Source organism: Castor canadensis, chromosome X, assembly GCF_047511655.1.
Source record: "Castor canadensis chromosome X, mCasCan1.hap1v2, whole genome shotgun sequence".
Lineage (NCBI taxonomy): Eukaryota > Metazoa > Chordata > Mammalia > Rodentia > Castoridae > Castor > Castor canadensis.
This window is the reverse complement of record NC_133405.1, coordinates 140,358,540-140,380,732: the sequence shown is the minus strand read 5'-3', so window position 1 is coordinate 140,380,732 and position 22,193 is coordinate 140,358,540. Positions and strand designations below refer to the sequence as shown.

The window sequence follows — 22,193 nt, the reverse complement described above, 5'->3', positions numbered from 1 at the left end:
GCTGAATCAATTTGGGTTGTAACACACTTGTGCATGGAAGCAATCTCTCTGGATAGTTACCCTTATCTCAACTAGCAGGAACGCTATGTCTTTCTTATTATTTCTTATGTCTACTTGTCAACAAAATTAGAGAGAAGGGCAGAACAAGTTCTGCCTGGAAGCCAGAGCAGTGGGGGGATGGGGAGGGAGCGTGGGGGAGAAACGGCCCTAACAATATATGCCCATGTGAATCAATGAATAAAAATAAAATTCATCTCCTACATTATCCTTTCTTATCCCTTCTCACTTTGTCAGCAATCTCAACAATTGACTTGCAGTTTATTTGCATACGTGAATGTAAAGTAAGTCAATCACCGTCTCCTTTTACACTCCCTTCTTCTACTGCCACAGAGTTTGTATAATCCTTTGCTCTTGGTCATTGTCCTGGATCAGCACCCCTGGGTTCCAAAAGAGTTTACTGAACACCACCAGGTGAGCTGGGAGCAAGTGGGGTAGCAGTGAGGGTCAGCAGTGTCAATGAGTGTCCCTGAGGCAGCTGGAACTGCACAGTGCCTCTCGATCTATTTACAGGTTGCAACCATCAATGCAGATGTACTGAACATGCTTTCTGTCAAGTTGCTTGGTGATTGCATCCAGATCCAGTGTGATGGTGTACTAACACTAGAAGTGTGTCTCTTCCACTGTCCAAAGGTCCAGAATATTTTCTACAACATATGGGATTTTGGCTTCAGCAGCTCTGTTGAAGACAAGAAAGAGGGCTGCTTTCTGCTGCTATTTAGTTTTGTCCTTGGTAATTTCCTTGTCTGCTGCATCCAGGAAAGCCCTGGGCCTGGTATTTATCTGTCTTGGGGCAACCATCACCATCTTGCACTGTTTGGTGGGCAGCTAGGAAAGGACACCATATTTGAGGTGTAGCAGCATGATGGCTTCCACCAGCAGGAGCTTCATCTCTCCCAGGTTGGAGGAGCCTAAGTAATCCCAGGGTAGCCTTTTGGTGTCACAGTAGCAAAATCCAAAGTCATGAAACTGAAGTAAGAATGTTGTCTTGACTGCAATGATGATCTATGTGTAAAACTCAGAGGCCAGAACAAGGCTGGTGTGCCAATATCATACTGTTGGCAAACTCTAGGATGGGCACAACTGATCAACAGTAAGGGATCTTGTTGGTTTTGAGGAAGTGAGGTTTGTCAATGCTGACAGCATTGAAAGAGGCATTTAGCTGTTTTTCCCACTTGCTAAGAAGGTCAAAATTGATTACACTGACTAAGTCAGCTCACAGGTGGCCCTTCCCAGTCACCACTATGGTGATATCCTCTGGGCTCAGAGATAGCAGGCACAGAAGGAAGGCCTCTTCCCAGGTGAAGCACATGGAGGACAGCACCACCACCAGGAGCAGATACTCCTTTGGATAAAAGGCCACTATACTCATGGCATGGGTCATCTTCCTCAGGCCCTTGCTATCAGTAGGTAACAGGCAGCTTCTTTTCACTATGGCAAAATTAATTCCAGCTCACTGGAAGGGCTTTGGATTGAACACAAGCTTGGCATCTACTCCAGAAAGGTCAGCTTCAAGGACATCTTGAAGATCTTGTTGGAGAGACATCTTCCCCAACTGAGAAGCAAATGCCAGGGTAACAGTCTTGGGCAGAGGGTCCAGCTTAACTTGAAGAAGGTCATGCCCACTTGCAATTAGATTATTGAGAGAAGTTCCACATCACAGATCATGGAATTAATCTGTTCAATCGTCATATGTCTACCTTGAAGCCAGCCTGGGAGGAAAAACCTATGCATCTCCCCTTTGACAAAGGCTGGGGATAGACCTGAGGGCAGGCTGATCTGGTCCCTCCCCCACTGCTGCCATTGATCCCTTACAAGGGCTGCAGGGTGACTGGGGAGGAGGTGCTTGACTGCTTTCATCAGGACATGGCAGTAGTCTGTCATGTGTAAGTCCCATGTCTTCATGGCAGGTTCATAATTTCTGCTGGTCAGAATCTTAAACACTGCAAGGAGCTCCTCAGCAGAGCCTATATTCACCCCAAAACAATCTACATTCTGTATGCATATTCCCTTTTGACAGTTTACTGTTTTTGTGGAGTGAGGCCAAAATTTCTTTTGGAGTCTTCCTTCTGTTCTGGGCATCACACCCACTGAGTCATAATGAATGCCAGAAATGCTCACTCCCAGTTAGAGGGTTTGGCTGTCTTGGCCTCTATTTCAGAATCTCTGGGAGGCTGTCTAGAGGAATAAGCTGTTGTCTTCTGGGAACTCTCTGCTTTGGTCAAATATTCATGATTTGTGTTATTAACAGGTGTTGATTTGATCATATGTAAAGCCTGAGGATGACCTTGACATAGTGTACATCCTAATAGCTATTGGTTAGAGATATTTGGATGACTTTTTTGCCAAAGGTGGAGAATTCTAAAGAGTCATTTGTCTTGATCGGTTGTGTCTTGAGCAGGCTATGGACATCTTTTCTTGCCTCTTCGGTATTCCCTGTGCCTGCTCTAGCGTGCTGAGCTGAAAATGGTGGGAATGATGAGGTCCTTGGTCACCATGAAATGAATTATTGAGCTTCTGTTGTTTAAACATGAGTCCATGGCCCACTGGTTTAGAAGGCTCCCTCAGGAGATTTTGGGCATTGCTGCCCAAATATGAAGGCTTGGCAGCAATGAGGTGCTTGTGCTTGTGCTCTGAGGTTGTTCTGATAATAACTCAGAGTTATTATTTATGGGCCAGAGCCTGCTGTCTATTCTCTTCAGTAAGTAGCAAGAAATTATAACAGAGAAATGCCTATGCAGAAATGTAAGCCATTAATTGGAAAACTGACAAAAGTATGGCTTGACACTTGCTCAAACAGTGCCTCTTTTCAATCTGGAAAAGATTAGAGAGGAGGTGCCTCCAGAACTTTCCTCATCCAGTTTATAATTCCAGCTGGATGCTTGGGGGACCTGGAATTCAAGTGCTGCCAGTTTACATGCCTTATTGCAGTAGCCTGGCTGAACTACACTTCCCAGCGAGCAAAGCAGCCATAGTTACTTTTTTTTTTTTAAAGCTTGCTTTCTGATGGAATATTAGAACATTAACCCAGGTCCTTTCACATCACCCATAGATATAGCCCAAAGGGACAATACCACATATGCTTAGAATTTTTAAAAAATATCCTCCATCCTCATTCTCTTTTCATAAAGGAAACAGGCAGTCTGCTCCTCTTCAGGATCGGCCTTACTGGAATAACACACCTAATCCCTTGATTACATTAAGAAGCCTAATCCCCATCCTTTCTTATGAAATATATAAGGCAGGGGAGTGGGCTTTATCCCCCTTTAACAAGAAAGTAATTGCATTCAATTTTATATGTCAGGACACACACACACATCACATTTTTAAAGTTGTCTCCTAAAAGCTTACACATTTATCTAACTCTCTCCACTGTAGTCAAGAAAACCATTATGAGTTGCGACAAAGGCAAAACTTGTACTGTCAATAAAAGCTCATCTACCCTGTCTCTCTCTAACTGCTTTTGTTTCCTATCTACAAAAAGGGAAGAGAATCTTGTATATGTTTCTAGCAAGCTTCCTAAAGAGAATTCATCTTGTGTAATATGGGGATGTTCCCTTATTAGGATATTTAGTACAGTATTAGAACAGTGATGTCTTGGATATTCCAGTGCTATCTGTCCTAAATAGTTGGATGGGCCAGCATTGTCCACCCAAAGAGAAACTGCAACTAAAATTGAGAAATCAAGATTCTTAGCTACCATGTTCTTCATGTTTCTTTTCTTACAGGTAGAGATTGTAATGTGATTATTTAGGAAATACTGTAAACATTACAGGAAACACTGTCCTTGTGACACATTTTTTAAAAAACTGGAGATCTCTGTTTTTATTTGCATAAAAATGACAAGTACTAACTCTATCCTGGTGCCCCATAGGGAGAATTTTAGTTAACTAGCATACCTGTGGCCACTACATTTTTATATATTTTTGAGCTCATCGTAGGCATGCTTCAGTTGACATTCCTGGCATTCCAAATTTAAAACATCTCTGCGTGTGTGTGTGTGTGCGCGTATGAAAATCTGCAAGATAGTTTATTGACTGAAGTTATAAAAATAGTATAGAGGAGCTATTGCTTCTGTCTTTTCTATTTTTTCCTACCTTTTCTTCTGCTGCCTTTCATAAGAAAACCAGTTATTTAACGTTCTTACTTCACCCAGGCCTAATTAAATATATAGGCATTCTAGAGTTAATGCTTAAGCTAGAGATAAAGGGGAAAAAAAGTCATTTTAAATATTATTGCTGGGAGTCTTTGTTGCCATTTCCCACTTGGGGAACAGGAAATATTTCTCTCTTTTTCTACCCACTCCACCCTGCCTATACTTTATCCTGTCATACAAAAATAAATCCTTTCAAAAAGTTCAAGAGAAGATTTAAAAAGTCACTGCTTTGTAAAATTGCCTGCTTAGAGGCTTGCAAAAAATATCAAAGTTTAGCCATGTAGACAGGTGATATTTTTCAGTTTCATTCTATCAAAAATACAACTTGTATTCAACTTCTTTCATAATGTATTAGGCTCTGTTAACAAATGTATTCTTGAAAATTGTTGCAAAATTGCAAAAGAGTTTAAGATGTTTTGTTTTTCCTGTGTGTTTATTAAAACATTAGACTACAAAGACTTGGGGGTTTTTTTAATAGGGAAAAGAAATGCTTTCGTCTAAATTTAAAATTTCATAAAATTGTTTCAAAATTCAAAAAATAGAATCCGCAAGTAGCAGAAAGAAATTATGTAAGAGAACAAACAGTGAATTATAAGTACCTACCATGTATCAGTGTTTCTGCATACTTGAAATAAAATCTTAGGTTCACGAACACAAGAAAATGTGGGCAATTTAGAAAGGCAGAACTTGATAGTAAAAAACAGACATATAGACAGAAACCAGGGCAATCAAGAATCTTCATACTTTTGATCTACACAACAAAAGGTAAACATCACTCAAGTGGAAGCCAGAGTCACCCCAGAGCCTGAGTCTCCAACCGTACCCAGTTCTAGCTATGAAAGTGGGAAAATTCCACAGTGTGGGATCTAACATATTCAATCCCTGGACCCACTGTGTATTTGTGTAGTGAGAAGTAATTGTGCACTGATTGGCAATTTGCCAAGTGTGAACTAGTAAGCTAAAGGGAAGACATCAAACCTCACTGCAGAGGACAGGGAATAACCAGAGTCTGAGCCCCAACCCAGGGTAAAGTGCTAGCATGGGGCAGCCCCCATGGAGTGAGAGCTGGCTAGCTCTACAGATCCTGAATCCACCACACAGGGCAGAGCACATGGGAGAGTGAGAGCAACAGAAGCCTGCAAAGATGACAAAGTTCACTGCCCGTGAACAGGTGCTACCCAGTGCACCTTGTCACCAACACAGAACATGAAGTAGGCCCAAGGAGGACCATAGGATTGGGCATACTTAGTGAACCACACCTGACCAACCAGCTGTTCATGCAGGTCACCCCTCCCCTCTCCCCCTTCAGTTGCTAATACTGTGCCTAGAGGCAGGCACAATGCAGTAGAAGGACTGAATTGGGTCATAGCAGCCCAATGCTCAGGTCATGCCTCCTCTAGCAACTGCCCCCGACCCAGACCCAGACATAGCAGAACACTGATTACTGTACCCAGGTCAACACAGAGAAGAATCACAGACACCCCAGGCCTGGAGGACAATCAGGAGTGAACACTTCAGAAGAACTTCAGACCAAAAACTGAGGGCCAGAGATTACAGAACACCTGCTGCACTGACATAAAACAACTAGTCTACAATACTCTCTACAAGAAAGAACTACCCATTTTATTTTTAATTTTTAACCTTTTTGACTTATTGTGCTTTCTTTTTATTTTAATTTTTTCCATCCTGTTACAGTCCTTTCTTCTGTTGTCTTTCTCTGAGATAATTGTACGGTATCCTTGCATATTATTAGTTCATGTCACTCATCCCAAATGCTTCACCTCTTACTCCAAATCTTCCTTTTTCCTTTTACATTCCCTCAACCCACATTTATTTTACTATTTAATAATTAATTCCTCTAACATCAATATTTTTAAAATCCTAGCATACCTTATAAAAAGCTTAGTATCTTTAATATATATCTTTCTTGGAAAGATTTATATTTTAAATGCTGATTTTGTTATTGCGGTCCAATAACACCAGACTGCTAGGAGAAACTGCATAATGATCATGATACCAACAAGTCCTACCAGAAAATCAAGACAGTTTTTACTAAAATACTGCAGGTAATTAAGACCTCCAACCAATGACTTGATCTCAAATATGCAAATCCCAACACAGTAATGCAAGAAATTGGTAAGGAAGACAAACAATATGAATTCTGCAAAAGTCAACAATTCCATATTTAAGGACTTGAATGACAGTGAAGAGAATGAAACATCAAATATGAATTCAAAAGAATGGTAGTAAGAATGATCAATAAATTAGAGAGGACATGGATAAACACCAGAATGGATTGAAAGAGACTATAAATAAATAGCTGAATAAAATAAAGAATACAATGAAGTACATGAACAGAGAATTCAAAAAATTATAAAAATCCTGAACAAGATAAGTAGGTGAGTTAAATTAGTCAGATAATGATAAAGAAAAATATGAAGAAAAAATGAATGGAATATGCAAGACTTCTGGGATACCATTAAGAAGCCAAACATAAATCATGGGCATAGAAGAAGAGGTGAAGGTAAAGGCATAAAAACACATTTCATAAAATGTAGCAGAAATTTTTTAATTCTTGAGAAAGAGATAGTCATCCAAGTAGTACAGGCGTTTAGGATACCAAACCAAAAAATAAAACAATTCTCCCAGTGTCCTAATATAGTTAAACTATTAAGCATACCAAGAAGGGAAAAACAATAAAGCTGTGAGAGTGAAGCACCAAGTGCCCTACAAAGTAAAACCTGTGAGTGTAACTGCAGATCTACTAACAGAAACTGTGAAATCCAGCACAGTACAGAATGATGTATTCAAAACCACGAAAGAAAATAACTGCAACCTAGATTGCTATATCCAGCAAGATAATAATTCTTAGTTAGGAAAAATAAAATGCTTCTACAAAAAAAGTAACTCACGAACATTGAGTCAGCTCTGGGAAAAATAGTTAAAGGAGCCTGTTCACTTAACCCTAACATAAAGTCAAACATGAAAATATAAGAATGAACAAATCTCACTGAATGAGTACAGGAGCAAGTGAGGATTTGGGTAGAATGAAACACCATAAAAACAACACAATGACAGGAATTATTACAAACCTTTCAATAATAACTCTGAATGTCAACGATCTCCATCAAATTCAATAAAAGATGCAGACCATCAAATTCAATAAAAACAAAACATAGCTATTTCTTGCCTACATAAGATGGAGCTTACTGGCAAATACAAACACAGGCTTAAAATGAAAGCTTAGAAAAATGTGCTCCAAGACTGGGAGTCCACAAGCAAGCAGCAGTTGCTCTATTCATATAACAACTAGACTTTAAAACTAATCAGAGGAGACAAGTAATATCACTTCATTGTGACAAAAGGAACAATGAATCAAGAACATGTAATGTTCATAAGCATATATGCTCTATATCTTAACACACCCATTTTTATGAACAAACCCTACTGGACACAAAATCACAGATAGACTCCAACACAATAATAATGGATGACTTTAATGTCCAACACTCACCAACAGTTACATCATTCAGAGAAAAAAATCAACAATGATGAAGAAGGTGGCTTATTGACATTCACCTGGAACCTTTCCTCATGGACACACCTTACTGAAAAGGCACTCCATGCCAAACTCCCTGTAGCACTGCTAAGGAAGTCAGCCCTAATGGCACCATAGATTTGATCACTACAGAATCCCACAAGCTCAACAGCAGCTGCTGGTAGGTGTGGATGCATGGACATGGTGTGGATTGGCCAAAGAAAGCAAAGGCAATAGGGAGAGAGATGGGTGAAGGAATCTGCAGGCAAATAGAGAAATCTGACCCACTCAGGTGGACCCTGTGGCATGAGACTCATAAGGCTAAATCAGTTCCATCAGAGAAACGGCCAAAAGGCAAGAGACAGAGTCCTGAGGACCACTGCAAACTTCCTGGAACTGGGCAGAGAGTCAGCAATCCCAGAACAGAGCACAGTATCTCTGACCAAGAAACCTGAGAGTTCTGGTCTAGAAAATAGACCACGTTAGGACCTGGGAGATGGAGGATGATGCACCTTAAGTAGGGAGTGTTTGGGGACTGGGGTGGGGGGGTTAAGAGCCTGGACCCCAGAAATCATCCTGGGGGCTTTTAAACAAAAGATTAAGTCTACTTTTTTTACTGGGGAACCAGCTGAAGGCTTTGAGAGGCACACTCCTGCTGAAGTAGGCCTGTAAACTAGGAAGTCCATACTGGATCAACCAGTTCTCACATTTAAAAAGAAGACAAAGCAGCTCCACTGAAAGTACTATTTCTTATCTTCATCTTGATATTTTTTATTTGCATTTTTATTCTCTTTCTTTTTGGCATTTATTTTTAGCATGTACTTAGAATGTCAGATTGATCTTTTGGCTTATTTGTTTTTCTTCTTTTTTCTCTTTCCCTTTGTTCATAACATACCTTTAGATATTTTTCCAACTATCATTCTTCTTTCTCATTATCTCCTTCTGATAAGCTCACCTGTCTCCTCTTCTGGCCTTACAACACCATACATCATGTACCACTCATTAACATTATCATTCCTGTCTTCTCTTACTAGAACCAGTTTTGAGATCATTTTTTTCTTGAAGTATTATCTTTGTCCCTTTATCTTCTAAAGATACAGGAGCAGTGCCAAAGACTATTCTTTATTATGGACTGCTGTATTCTCATGGAGGGTTTCTATCAGAACCAGTGTTTTATGACTATGGTTGAATATTTGACCATTGGAACCATACAATGTATTTTGAGAAAATATGCCAAAACGGAACTAGGACAGTCTGCCTAATCATTATGAGTTCTTCAACCGAAAGGACATAGGAGGTTTGGACACTTGAACAAAAGTAGACTCACAATAGGAGGAAACAAGGCAACAAGTCTCCTCTGAAAGGCAACAATTCCATAACAAGGGACTTTAATGACAGTGAAGCAAATGGAATCTCAAACAATATACACAAACAAGGATTAGAATGACCAATGGTTTTAATGTCTAAACACCAGAATGAATCCAAATAAGATGAAAGTAAATAGTGAATGGACTCAAAAAAGAATTTGAATAAATAGCTAAATTCATTAAGCAAGACAATGTAACATATGAAAGAGAAATTCAAAAATGATATGGAAATCCTAAAACACATAAAATTGAAATCCTGGAAATAAAAAGGTTAATAACTCCCCCCCACCAAAAATAAGCCTCATTAAAGGGAACAGTAGAGGGCTCAAATGGTAGAGTACCAGTTAGCAAGCAAGCATGACGTCCTGACGTTAAACCTAGCACCATCAAGGGGAGTGGGAGGAACCCTGGGAAAATTCTCACTATTAGAATGGAAGAAGTTGAAATGAAGTATCAGGAATTGAGGACAAATTAGAGAAATTAGAGCAAACAAAGCAAAGAATCTTCAGGTTCCCATGGAAGCACAATAAACCTCAAATAGCCTCAGCCATCCTGAGCCAAAAGAACAAGGCTGGAGGTGTCACAATACCTGACATCAAACTATACTGCAGAACCATAGTAATAAAAACAGCTTGGTGATTGCTCAAAACACAGACCTGAAGACCAATGGAGTAGAATAGACACAAACCCAACTACATTTATCTGATTTTCAACAAAAGTACCCAAAATATGTGTTTAAGAAAGACAGTCTCTTCAACAAATGATGTTGGGAAAACTGGATTTCCACCTGCAGAAAACTGAAGCTAGACCACGTCCCTCTCCTTGTACTTGCATGAACTCAAAATGAATTAAAGATCTTAAAGTAATATCTGAAACATTGAAATTAATCCAAGAAAAAATGTGAACACATTGACCACATAGGCACAGGTAATAATTTCATGAAAGGAACTCCAATAGCTCAATGATTAAGAGAAAATATTGACAAATGGACCTGCATGAAACTAAAGAGCTTCTTAGTCATTTATATCATCATTTTTTGAACTCAGAGCTGAGGTTAACCAAATCTCAGGAAGGTTTGGTTGAATATTTGACCAAATCCTCTGTTGTGTGATTGTTGTTGACCTTTTGAAGAGTCACTTTCCTGTCTTCTATTTCCCATGCTATTTGGTTGATGTGCTGCTGATTAGTTGGTTGGGGTTTTAATTGCCTGTTATCTTTCCCTTGACTTAACTTCTATGCTCTGGCTAGCTCAGTTGTTAGCCAGATTGTTGTAAAGTTTCTGTTCACTGATCTGAAAGTATAACTTAGAAATAACAAATTTACAAATTCAATTCCAAACCAATTATTTACATGACATATAAAACCCTTGGCAGTAGTATGTATAAATAGAGTGATGTTGGAGAATTAAAAGTTGTTTGCATAGGTTAAAACGAGATTGGGAAAGGGAGAGAAGCAACATGACCTATGGGGGATCCAGGGTAGTAAGACCATAATGTGTGTAATGGTATAGTTTAGTTATTGTGGAGGAGAGTGTTATTGTCAGGGATTGCAGAGGGAAGTAATGTAGAAAGGTGTCAAACCACACATTGAGTGATTTTTTAAGGAAGAGATAGGGAAAGAATGGAAAAATGGGGGAAGAGAAGGAAAAAGAAAGAAAAAATTTAAAAAGGGGAAAAAATGGAATTTAAAAAAGATAGATAAAATGGAGCCAGCCAAATAGAAAAGTAAAAAAGATAAGTCCAAGATGAAATTTAAAGTCTAAATTTCATTCTTGTGGAGAGGAGACTGTTTCTTCTGTATTCCATATTTCCTCTGTATTTCTGGTCATCGAGATTTATTATTATTACTTTTAATTGCTTATTCACTTAGTCATCTGTGCATACATTGTTTGAGCAATCTCCCCCACACCCTACCCCTGCTGCCCTTTCCCTTCCTCCCCAGCCCCCTCACTTTCAGGCCGAACCTGTTGTGTTCTCTTCTCCAATTTTGTTGAAGAGAAGAGATAAGTGATAATGAGAAAGACAAAGCATTTTTGCTACTTTGAGATAAGGATAGCTATACAGGGAAATTCCTAGCATCGTTTCCATGCACACGTGTATTACAACCCACATTGGTTCATCTCTACCTGACCTCTTCACTACTTCCCGGTCACCTTCCCATAGTGGCGTCTGTCACTTTATTACTTTATTCACTCCTCTACAGTGGGCACATCAACCACTTTCAAGTTTCAGGTTTCCTTCCCTTTCTTTATTCCTCCTGTATGTGTTCTCCTCTTAGCATGTGGTCATCAGGTTTTAGACTGCAGCTGTCATGTGTTCCCTCCAAGTACTATCTCTCCTCTACCACGTAGGCCTAAGTCCATTTACATGGGGACTTTTCTCTGGGTCCCTGCCCCTCTCTAAGATAGGTATAATTACTAAGTGGAAATCAGTAGTGCCCCTCTCTACAGGATGCTCCACGTAAGCTGATTACCCATAGGTTCCTCTTAGGAGGGCAGTTAGCTTCAGCCAACTGTGGTAGGTGGGTTCTCCAAGGTGGTCCCATCAGAGCTGATCTGAGAGCAGTGACCAGCTCCTCCCACCTGTAGGGCAAGCCTGGGAGCCCTACATAGCTCAGGCTAGCCAAACCTCTTCCCTGGGAGGGCAGTCAGTTTCCACTTACAACTAAGATTCTCAGAGATGGTCAACAAAGTTATAGTTTCTCACAAGCTGTTCTCAGGCTAGGCTAGCCTGCACCTGTGCTGTCTTTCTTTGTGTAGAGAAGTGTGGACTGAATTACCCCCTCTCTACCGGACTGAAAGTATCAAGCTCATCTAAGTGGATTGAAAGGCACTCTCTGGTATCAAAGGTCAAAGTGCAGCAGGCTAGGGCTGCTGGCAATAATTGTCAGTTCTGCAGTAGCATTTCTTGTTCCATTTATAGACAATCTGTGACTCTCCAAGCACTTGTGGTTTGTAGGAACTTGGTGTTTGGGGCTCTATCAGCAATTCACCATCTTTTTTCTCCTCAACTTAGTCTTTGAAACCAGTACTACAATGCCAAAACTTGAAGAAGACACAACAAAATGGAAAATTATAGAATACTTTCTCTGATGTACATAGATATGATCACAATGCAGTAAAACTAGAACTCAACAACAAAAATAAAGACAAAAAACATGCAAACAGCTGGAAACTAAATCACTCATTACTTAATGAACAATGGATCATTGATGAAATAAAAGAGGAAATTAAAAAGTTTCTGGAAGTCAATGAAAATGAAAACACAACCTACCGGTACCTATGGGACACAGCTGAGGTGGTCCTGAGAGGAAAGTTTATAGCCATCAGCGCATATATTAAAAAGACTGAAAGATCCCAAATCAATGACCTAATGATACATCTCAAATTCCTAGAAAAACAAGAACGAGCAAATCCCAAAACAAATAGAAGGAGAGAAATAATAAAAATAAGAGCTGAAATCAACGAAATAGAAACCAAAAGAACCATACAAAGAATTAATGAAACAAAAAGTTGGTTCTTTGAAAAAATAAATAACATTGATAGACCACTGGCAAACCTGACTAAAATGAGGAGAGGAAAAACCCAAAGTATTGATTCAGGAATGCAAAGGGGAGATAACAACAAACACCATGGAAGTCCAGGAAATCATCAGAGACTACTTTGAGAACCTATATTCAAATAAATTTGAAAATCTTAAAGAAATGGACAGATTTCTAGATAATATGATAATCCAAAACTGAACCAAGAGGAAATTGGTTAGAGGATCCTGAATAGATCTATAACACAAAATGAAATTGAAGCAGCAGTCAAGAGTCTCCCCAGAAAGAAAAGTCCAGGACCAGATGGATTCTCTGCTGAATTCTATCAGACCTTAAAAGAAGAACTGATACCAACCCTCCTTAAACTGTTCCATGAAATAGAAAGGGAAGGAAACTGCCTAATACATTTTATGAAGCCAGTATTACACTTATCTCAAAATCAGGCAAAGACACCTCCAAAAAGGAGAAGTATAGGCCAATCTCCTTAATGAACATTGATGCAAAAATCCTCAATAAAATAATGGCAAACCGAATTCAACAACACATCAAAAAGATTATTCACCACGACCAAGTAGGCTTCATCCCAGGAATGTAGGGGTGGTTCAACATATGAAAATCAATAAATGTAATAAGCCACATTAACAGAAGCAAAGACAAAAACCACTTGATCATCTCAATAGATGCAGAAAAAGCCTTTGATAAGACCCAACACCATTTCATGATAAAAGCTCTAAGAAAACTAGGAATAGAAGGAAAGTTCCTCAACATTATAAAAGCTATATATGACAAACCTACAGCCAGCATTATACTTAACAGAGAAAAACTGAAACCATTCCCTCTAAAATCAGGAACCAGACAAGGATGCCCACTATCTCCACTCCTATTCAACATAGTACTGGAATTCCTAGCCAGAGCAATTAGGCAAGAAGAAGGAATAAAAGGAATACGAATAGGTAAAGAAATTGTCAAAATATCCCTACTTGCAGACGACAAGATCCTATACCTTAAAGACCCAAAAAACTCTACTCAGAAGCTCCTAGACACCATCAATAGCTATAGCAAGGTAGCAGGATATAAAATCAACATAGAAAAATCGTTAGCATTTCTATACACTAACAATGAGCAAACTGAAAAAGAATGTATGAAAACAATTCCACTTACAATAGCCTCAAAAAAAATCAAATACCTAAGTGTAAACTTAACGAAAGCTGTGAAAGACCTCTACAAGGGAGACTATACACTTCTGAAGAAAGAGATTGGGAAAGACTTTAGAAAGTGGATAGATCTCCCATGCTCATGGATTGGTAGAATCAACATAGTAAAAATGTCTATACTCCCAAAAGTAATCTACATTTTTAATGCAATTCCCATCAAAATTCCAATGACATTCATTAAAGAAATTGAAAAATCTACCATGAAATTTATATGGAAACACAAGAGGCCATGAATAGCCAGGGCAATACTCAGTCAAGAGAACAATGCTACGATACCTGACTTCAAACTATATTACAAAGCAGTAACAATAAAAACAGCATGGTACTGGCACAAAAACAGACATGAAGACCAGTGGAACAGAATAGAGGACCCAGATATGAAGCCACACAACTATAACCAACTTGTCTTTGACAAAGGCGCTAAAAATATACGATGGAGAAATAGCAGCCTCTTCAACAAAAACTGTTGGGAAAACTGGTTAGCAGTCTACAAAAAACTGAAACTAGATCCATGTATATCACCCTATACCATTATTAACTCAAAATGGATCAAGGATCTTAATATCAGACCCCAAACTCTAAAGTTGATACAGGAAAGAGTAGGAAATACTCTGGAGTTAGTAGGTATAGGTAAGAACTTTCTCAACGAAACCCCAGCAGCACAGCAACTAAGAGATAGCATAGATAAATGGGACCTCATAAAACTAAAAAGCTTCTGTTCATCAAAAGAAATGGTCTCTAAACTGAAGAGAACACCCACAGAGTGGGAGAAAATATTTATCAGCTATACATCAGACAAAGGACTGATAACCAGTATATATAGGGAACTTAAAAAACTAAATTCTCCCAAAACTAATGAACCAATAAAGAAATGGGCAAGTGAACTAAACAGAACTTTCTCAAAAGAAGAAATTCAAATGGCCAAAAAACACATGAAAAAATGCTCACCATCTCTAGCAATAAAGGAAATGCAAATTAAAACCATGCTAAGATTCCACCTCACCCCTGTTAGAATAGCCATCATCAGCAACACCACCAACAACAGGTGTTGGCAAGGATGTGGGGAAAAAGGAACCTTCTTACACTGTTGGTGGGGATGTAGACTAGTACAACCACTCTGGAAAAAAATTTGGAGGCTACTTAAAAAGCTAGACATCGATCTACCATTTGATCCAGCAATACCACTCTTGGGGATATACCCAAAAGACTGTTACTCCAGAGGCACCTGCACATCCATGTTTATTGCGGCACTATTCACAATAGCCAAGTTATGGAAACAGCCAAGATGCCCCACCACTGACGAATGGATTAAGAAAATGTGGTACCTATACACAATGGAATTTTATGCAGCCATGAAGAAGAACAAAATGTTATCATTCGCTGGTAAGTGGATGGAATTGGAGAACATCATTCTAAGTGAGGTTAGACTGGCCCAAAAGACCAAAAATCGTATGTTCTCCCTCATATGTGGACATTAGATCAAGGGCAAACACAACAATGAGATTAGACTATGAGCACATGATAAAAGCGAGAGCACACAAGGGAGGGGTGAGGATAGGTAAGACACCTAAAAAATTAGCTAGAATTTGTTTCCCTTAGTGCAGAGAAACGAAAGCAGATACCTTAAATGCAACTGAGGCCAATAGGAAAAGGGGAACAGGTACTAGAGAAAAGGTTAGATCAAAAAGAATTAACCTAGAAGGTAACACCCACGCACAATAAATCAATGTGAGTCAATACCCTGTATAGCTATCCTTATCTCAACCAGCAAAAACCCTTGTCCCTGTTATTGCTTATACTCTGTCTACAACAAAATTAGAAATAAGAGCAAAATAGTTTCTGCTGGGTATTGAGGGGGTGGGGGGAGAGGGAGGGGGTGGAGTGGGTGGTAAGGGAGGGGGTGGGGGCAGGGGGGAGAAATGAACCAAGTCTTGTATGCACATATGAATAATAAAAGAAAAAAAAAAAACAAGTCTCTATGTCTGAGGAACCACGGACGAGAGAAAGAAAGCCGAAGCAGTGTTTTCTTGCAGAACAGCTAGTTATCCAGTGGCCGCATTTTCGTCTTTAATATAAAGCTGTCTCACCTAAAAAACTAGCTAGCATTTGTTGCCCTTAATGCAGAGAAACTAAAGCAGATACCTTAAAGCAACTGAGGCCAATAGGAAAAGGGGACCAGGAACTAGAGAAAAGGTTAGATCAAAAAGAATTAACCTAGAAGGTAACACCCACGCACAGGAAATCAATGTGAGTCAACTCCCTGTACAGCTATCCTTATCTCAACCAGCAAAAACCCTTGTTCCTTCCTATTATTGCTTATACTCTCTCTACAACAAAATTAGAGATAAGGGCAAAATAGTTTCTGCTGGGTATTGAGGGGGGGGAGCGGGAGAGGGTGGAGTGGGTGGTAAAGGAGGGGGTGGGGGCAGGGGGGAGAAATGAACCAAGCCTTGTATGCACATATGAATAATAAAAGAAAAATGAAAAAATATATATATAAAGCTGTCTCTACAACGCAGTAGTGTCTTTGGAAGGATGCCTGTCTTTTGAAAATGTTGTTTCTTACAAGATGACAGCTTTTGAGATAAGATACACATATATGGGGAAAAAAAGAAACAGAAAATGATCATTTCCCCAATATTAAGCCTAACATTAACTTGTGACAGGATTTTTTTTGGTGGTCCTGGGATTTGAACTCAGGACTTTACACTTGCTAGGCATACACTCTGCTGCTTGAACCATACCTCTAATGCTTTTTGTTTTGGTTATGTTTGATATAAGGTCTTGTCATTTCCTTCCTTCCTTCCTTCCTTCCTTCTTTCCTTCCTTCCTTTCTTCCTCCTTCTTTCCTTCTTTCCTTCTTTCCTTCTTTCCTTCCTTCCTTCCTTCTTTCCTCTTTTCTTCCTTCCTACCTTCTTTCCTTCCTTCCTTCCTTCTTTCCTTCTTTCCTTCCTTCCTCCCTCCCTCCTTCCTTCCTTCCATCCTTCCTTCCTTCCTTCCTCCCTTCTTTCCTTCCTTCCTTCTTTCCTTCCGTCCTTCCTTCCTTCCTTCCATCCTTCCTTCCTTCTTTCATTTCTTCCTTCCTTCCTTCTTTCCTTCCATCCTTCCTTCCTTCCTTCCTCCCTTCTTTCCTTCCTTCCTTCTTTCCTTCCGTCCTTCCTTCCTTCCTTCCATCCTTCTTTCCTTCTTTCCTTCTTTCCTTCCTTCCTTCCTTCCTTCCTTCCTTCCTTCCTTCCTTCCATCCTTCCTTCCTTCTTTCATTTCTTCCTTCCTTCCTTCTTTCCTTCCATCCTTCCTTCCTTCCTTCCTCCCTTCTTTCCTTCCTTCCTTCTTTCCTTCCGTCCTTCCTTCCTTCCTTCCATCCTTCTTTCCTTCTTTCCTTCTTTCCTTCCTTCCTTCTTTCATTTCTTCCTTCCTTCCTTCCTTCCTTCCATCCTTCCTTCCTTCTTTCATTTCTTCCTTCCTTCCTTCTTTCCTTCCATCCTTCCTTCCTTCCTTCTTTCCTTCCATCCTTCCTTCCTTCCTCCCTCCCTCCCTCCCTGCTACTCTCTCTCTTTCTTTCCCCAATCAAGCACAAACCACCCACTCAGGTTTTTCTGTTGTGATGGGGTCTTGTGACTTTTTCTGGCTTGGAGTTGCAATCCTCCCAATGTCAGCCTCTCACACAGCTGGAATGGCAGGAGCTCGTCACCACACCCAGCTGCTGGCTGAGATGGCGTTTCATGGACTTTTTCTGTGTGCTGGCTTTGAACCACGGTTCCCTTGATCTTCACCTCCTGCATAGCTGGGATTACAGGCGCGAGCCCTGGTGCCTGGCAGGGAAATTGGGAAAACACAGGTCAGTGAGGATGGAGATTTCCCACTTGCACCATCCCAGGCACGCTGCTTTCGGGGGAAATGTATTACCGATCGCGTTAGAGCGCGTGCCACAGGGAGACGCACCAACCCTTTGCATCACTTTTACCTTTCAACTATTCCTAAAAGCACAGCTCAGGTTCTCTTAGTGTGTAAGGGCGCATGTGCAGGTGTGTGTGTGTGCATATCTGTGTGTACTTGTTTGACTTGTTTTTCAGTTTGGCACCCCACTTTTACAACTCTCCCATGTAAATTGTGCATAGCCTGAAGATTTGAAAGTGCAGAGAGACCCAGGAAAAGCTTGGACACTCTTCTGTAGGGTTGACATTGTCTAGGGAAAGCCACAGGTGCACAAAAGAAAGCCCATGGTTTTTATTCACAATAAGGAGACTCTGAATTGCATGTCAGAATTTCCAGAGGACTAGAATGGGGCTGGGACCCTGCAGGCCTTTCCCATCGGTTGTGCTGCTGTCTCTGTCCCCCTTCCACCAACCCATCCCCGTCTCCTCAGGAACAAAGATGTTCCCTTTGCACGGTGGGGAGGGGGTTCTGAGAATCAAACCCTTGGCCTTGCATGCGATAAGCAAGCACTCAACAACCGAGCTACACCCCAGTCCACGGACGCTTCTCCAAGAACTCATTGCACACCGACTCCCCTCGTGTCTTGCCTCTTGCTTACTGCACGTCCTGTTATGGCAGAATCAATTCAAGTAAAATCAACCTACAGGTGAACGAACACTTTTAAGTTCCCAATGAAGCACAATGATTACAGCTGGTGGTGACAGCTAAGCTTAGCAAACGCAAGATGCCTCGGCCTAATCCCCCAGGGCTGGTTGAGGCTCTTAGGCTTCAAATGTAATTGATCACATCGTGGTTCTACAAATAACCCGCTGCCAGGGTTTGCAAAGGTGCTCGGAAAGGAGTTACTGGGAGGTGCTGAAGCTTTTCAGAGGTGGGGCCTTTGGGGAGGAAGTTAGGTCATTGGGGGTGTGCCATTGAGGTGACAGTGGGACCTCTGCCCACCCTGCTACTCTCTTTGCCCCGTGACTGCCATGAGGTAAGGGGGTTCCTCCACCCCGTACTCCCTCTTCTAAATCATCTAATGGGTCATCCCATTGTCAGAAATGTCAGGATTTCCTTCTGGGCCCTAAACTGCCTTCCATTGTGCATATACAGCACTGTTGGTCTACGCATTTCCCCGTCCACAGACAACTCAGTGGTTCCCATGTCTTGCCCATTGTGAATATGGGAACACAAATATCTTCACGAGGCGGTGATTTCCCTTCCTTGAAGGGTATAGCAGAAGAGAGGTTGCTCGGTCACAGGGAAGGTCCACGTTTACTTTCCTTCAGAACTTTCACTGTTTTCCACAATGCTGATCCCGATCGGCGTGCCCAGGAACACTTGCATAAGACAAAACGCTGCTGAAATTACAGAGAATGGCTACTTCTTTTCACAGAAAAATTACAGACGCAACACATATCATTTAAAGCAAGAAGGAAAAATTGCAGCTACGTAAGACTTTGTTTTTGGAGAGGGTTGAGGCTCAGAGGAAGACTGGAAACAAGGTACAAAGAGTCACCGTATACCCTGTACCCCTAAAATTATTAGCATCCCCTACTACAGTACATCTGTCATTGAGGAACTGACAAACGGCAGATATTTCAAATGGTCCTTTTAATATGGTTTTTTCATAGTAAAGTTAGAGGTTTGTAGTGGAGTCTTATTAGAAATCCTTTATGCCTGAGAAAATGAAACTGTCTTCATTAATGATGCCCCACTTTGCTCTGATGGAAACGTAGAATCAAAAGGGGAATATTTTGCTTTATCTTATGCACCTTTTTTAACATAAGGAAGAAGTCAAAGATTTTGGAGGACACGCTTGCTCTCTGTTACCCCTTGAGGCTGTTTCCCTCTGCTGAAAACCATAAACAGGTGGTGATGACACTTGTCCCCCCTCAACACGTTGGAGGAAAATGCCCCGTTCCCCATGCTGTCGTTCCATTTCACATGCAGTGTCGTTATATGTCATGGTTTGGATCTGAAATGTCCCCACAAGGTTCATGTGTGGAAGGCTTTGTCCCCAGTGCAGCAGTGCTCAGCGGTGGGGCCTTTGGGAGGTGATGACATCTGGAGGGCTGTGACTCACCAGTGGGTTGATTGACCCATTGATCAACTCATAGCTTAATGGGGTATTGGCCACCATGAGGTGGTTGGTTTTTCTCTGCCACACACTCCTGCCATGAGGCTCTGTCTTATCATAGCTTACAGGAGGCGGCCGGTGACTTTCTCAGCAAAGGAAACGCATGGGGCAGAGAGCTAAGAGACACTGACTGGGATCCAGGAGGACTCTGGGGCCATTTGTTCCTGGGGTTTGTGTGTGTATCAATGAGAGTGAGTGAGACACAGGGACAGAGGGCACTCTCATGAGGATATGGGGTGAGAGGTTAGCAGCATGGGGCAGGATTTCCGAGGACACCCTGTAGTGGACACAGCTTCCTCCTAACAGCAGTGCCGTCCCCACTGCTCACAGGGAAAGGCTGAGGTGCCATCCGGCCATGTCCACTTCCTTCAGCCCGTCGTCATCCTCAGGTCTCCAACCAGGCGTTAAGTGTGTGTCTTCTAAGCCACTGTTCAGACATGAGGCTCTTCCCTGCTGCCCTCTTGGCTATCGTGACTCAGGTCATTCTCCCTGGAACCAGAGTGCCTCAGTTTCTCCTACTGAATGCTGGAGGAGGTGATAGAAAGTGATTGTGGGCTTGGGGAGCAGGCCAGGCTGAGCAGGTGCCCTGAGGTGATGCCCGGTGTTTGCTGGACTGAGGGAGGGAGCAGCAGGGATCCTGTCCCCAGACCAGCGGGTGCATTGGTCCTGAGTTTTCTTGGATGGTCAGCTCCTCTTCTCTTGGTGGACTTCCAGAGAAAGACCAGACCTACTTGGGTTAGGAAAGGGACGTTTTGGGGGCCCAAGGTAGGCTGTAAAGGCAGCCAGTGGTGTGGTGGGCGTGGGTGTGAGCAACGCCATGGAAAAGGGAGGAGAAAATAAATAAATTTAAAGGAGAAAAGGCTTCATTTGCTTTGCAGCTTTCGAGGCGTCAGTCCAAGGTCACTTGAAAAGCTAGTCTTGGAGATCAGGGGGTGGGGTGCCTCCGTCTGGGCTGCTAGCACCCACAGCAAGACTTTTGGCCAGTCTGATGCCCAGACCAAAGAAATGTATTTGTCCCCCCCCCAAGAAATACATTTATTTTCTCAAGTGTTTTGTCACAGCAACAGAAAGCTAGCAGATGTAAGAGCTGTATCGTTATGCAGTCAGAAAAACGTCAACCCAGAAGTTGTGCGAAAATGACACGGCGATCCCACTGAACCTGACTATTTGGAGGTCCTTTGCAGCTCAACGGCACCCACCTGCTACCTGCGTGGGGACTGAGAAATATGGAACCCACAGACACACAGACACACAGACATACAGACATACAACAGAAAGCTGGGGACGGGAGGGCTGCACGTTCCTGATGGGAAACGTGAGCGCCTACCTGGGCCAGAGTGTTTATTTTACAGGTCAGACTCAGGTAAAAATCAAGCTGCAACAACTCTTGATGCAAGGTGAGAGGAGTGAGGTTTGGTGGGCTCATTTTCCTAAGGGGAATGAAGCTTAATTACAGCACATCAGTTCTGGAACCATCAAGGCACGCAGGACACCTTACCTACGGTACTGATGAATCTGACATCAGGGAGTCTCCTAACAGTTCTGGAGCTTTATCTCGTTTTGCATCAGGGAGCTGGTATGCAGACACAGCAGGTTGTTTTCTTCAAGGAGATGTGAGAACAAAGGTCAAGACTCCTGGTGCTGGGGAAATATGGTAGGAGAGGCTTTGCAAGCTCTTACTGTGGAGAGGCTTTGCAAGCTCCATTGTATCCCAGTCCAGGGTCCATGCCTGGTCCGCAACAGGCACCCTCTCTCCACGGATGTACAGAAGAATCGCTGGGCAGCTCCTGTGCCTCACGCCTGTCATTCAGGAGGCAGAGATCGGGAGGTTCAGGGTTTGAAGCTGCAGCCCCTGGGAAATAGTTCCTACTTCAAAAAAACCCAAAAAGGGGCTGGTGGAGGGGCTCAAGTGGTAGAGTGCCTGCCTAGCAAGGGCGAGGTTTGGAGTTAAAACCCCAGCGCTGAAAAACAAATCAAAACAAGACCTTTCCACGATCCCAAGCTCATAAATGTGATTTAGTGTATTTATTCAGTCTAATTATTATCTAATGATATGATTTAGTAAAAATACACCTTTGTAGGCAGTAATTTAAAAACTTGACAATTTAGCTAGACCCCAGCTAACCATACACGGCCACAACGGAATTGCATTGCTATCAATCGCACAGGAATTTGGAAGCAGCTGAGGGGAATTCACACGATTCCAACACACATGCAATTTATATTAATTATAACAGCAAATAGACATTCTAATAAAATGCAC

The 22,193-nt window shown here is 41.6% G+C and overlaps 1 protein-coding gene and 1 pseudogene across 1 annotated transcript in view; both read right to left on the bottom strand.

Annotated features, from left to right (window-relative positions):
- Positions 1-22,193, bottom strand: part of LOC141419803 (uncharacterized) — a 632,676-nt gene that overhangs the window by 198,884 nt on the left and 411,599 nt on the right. The window lies entirely within an intron of this gene.
- On the bottom strand, positions 379-20,749 carry LOC141419515 (SWI/SNF-related matrix-associated actin-dependent regulator of chromatin subfamily A-like protein 1; annotated as a pseudogene).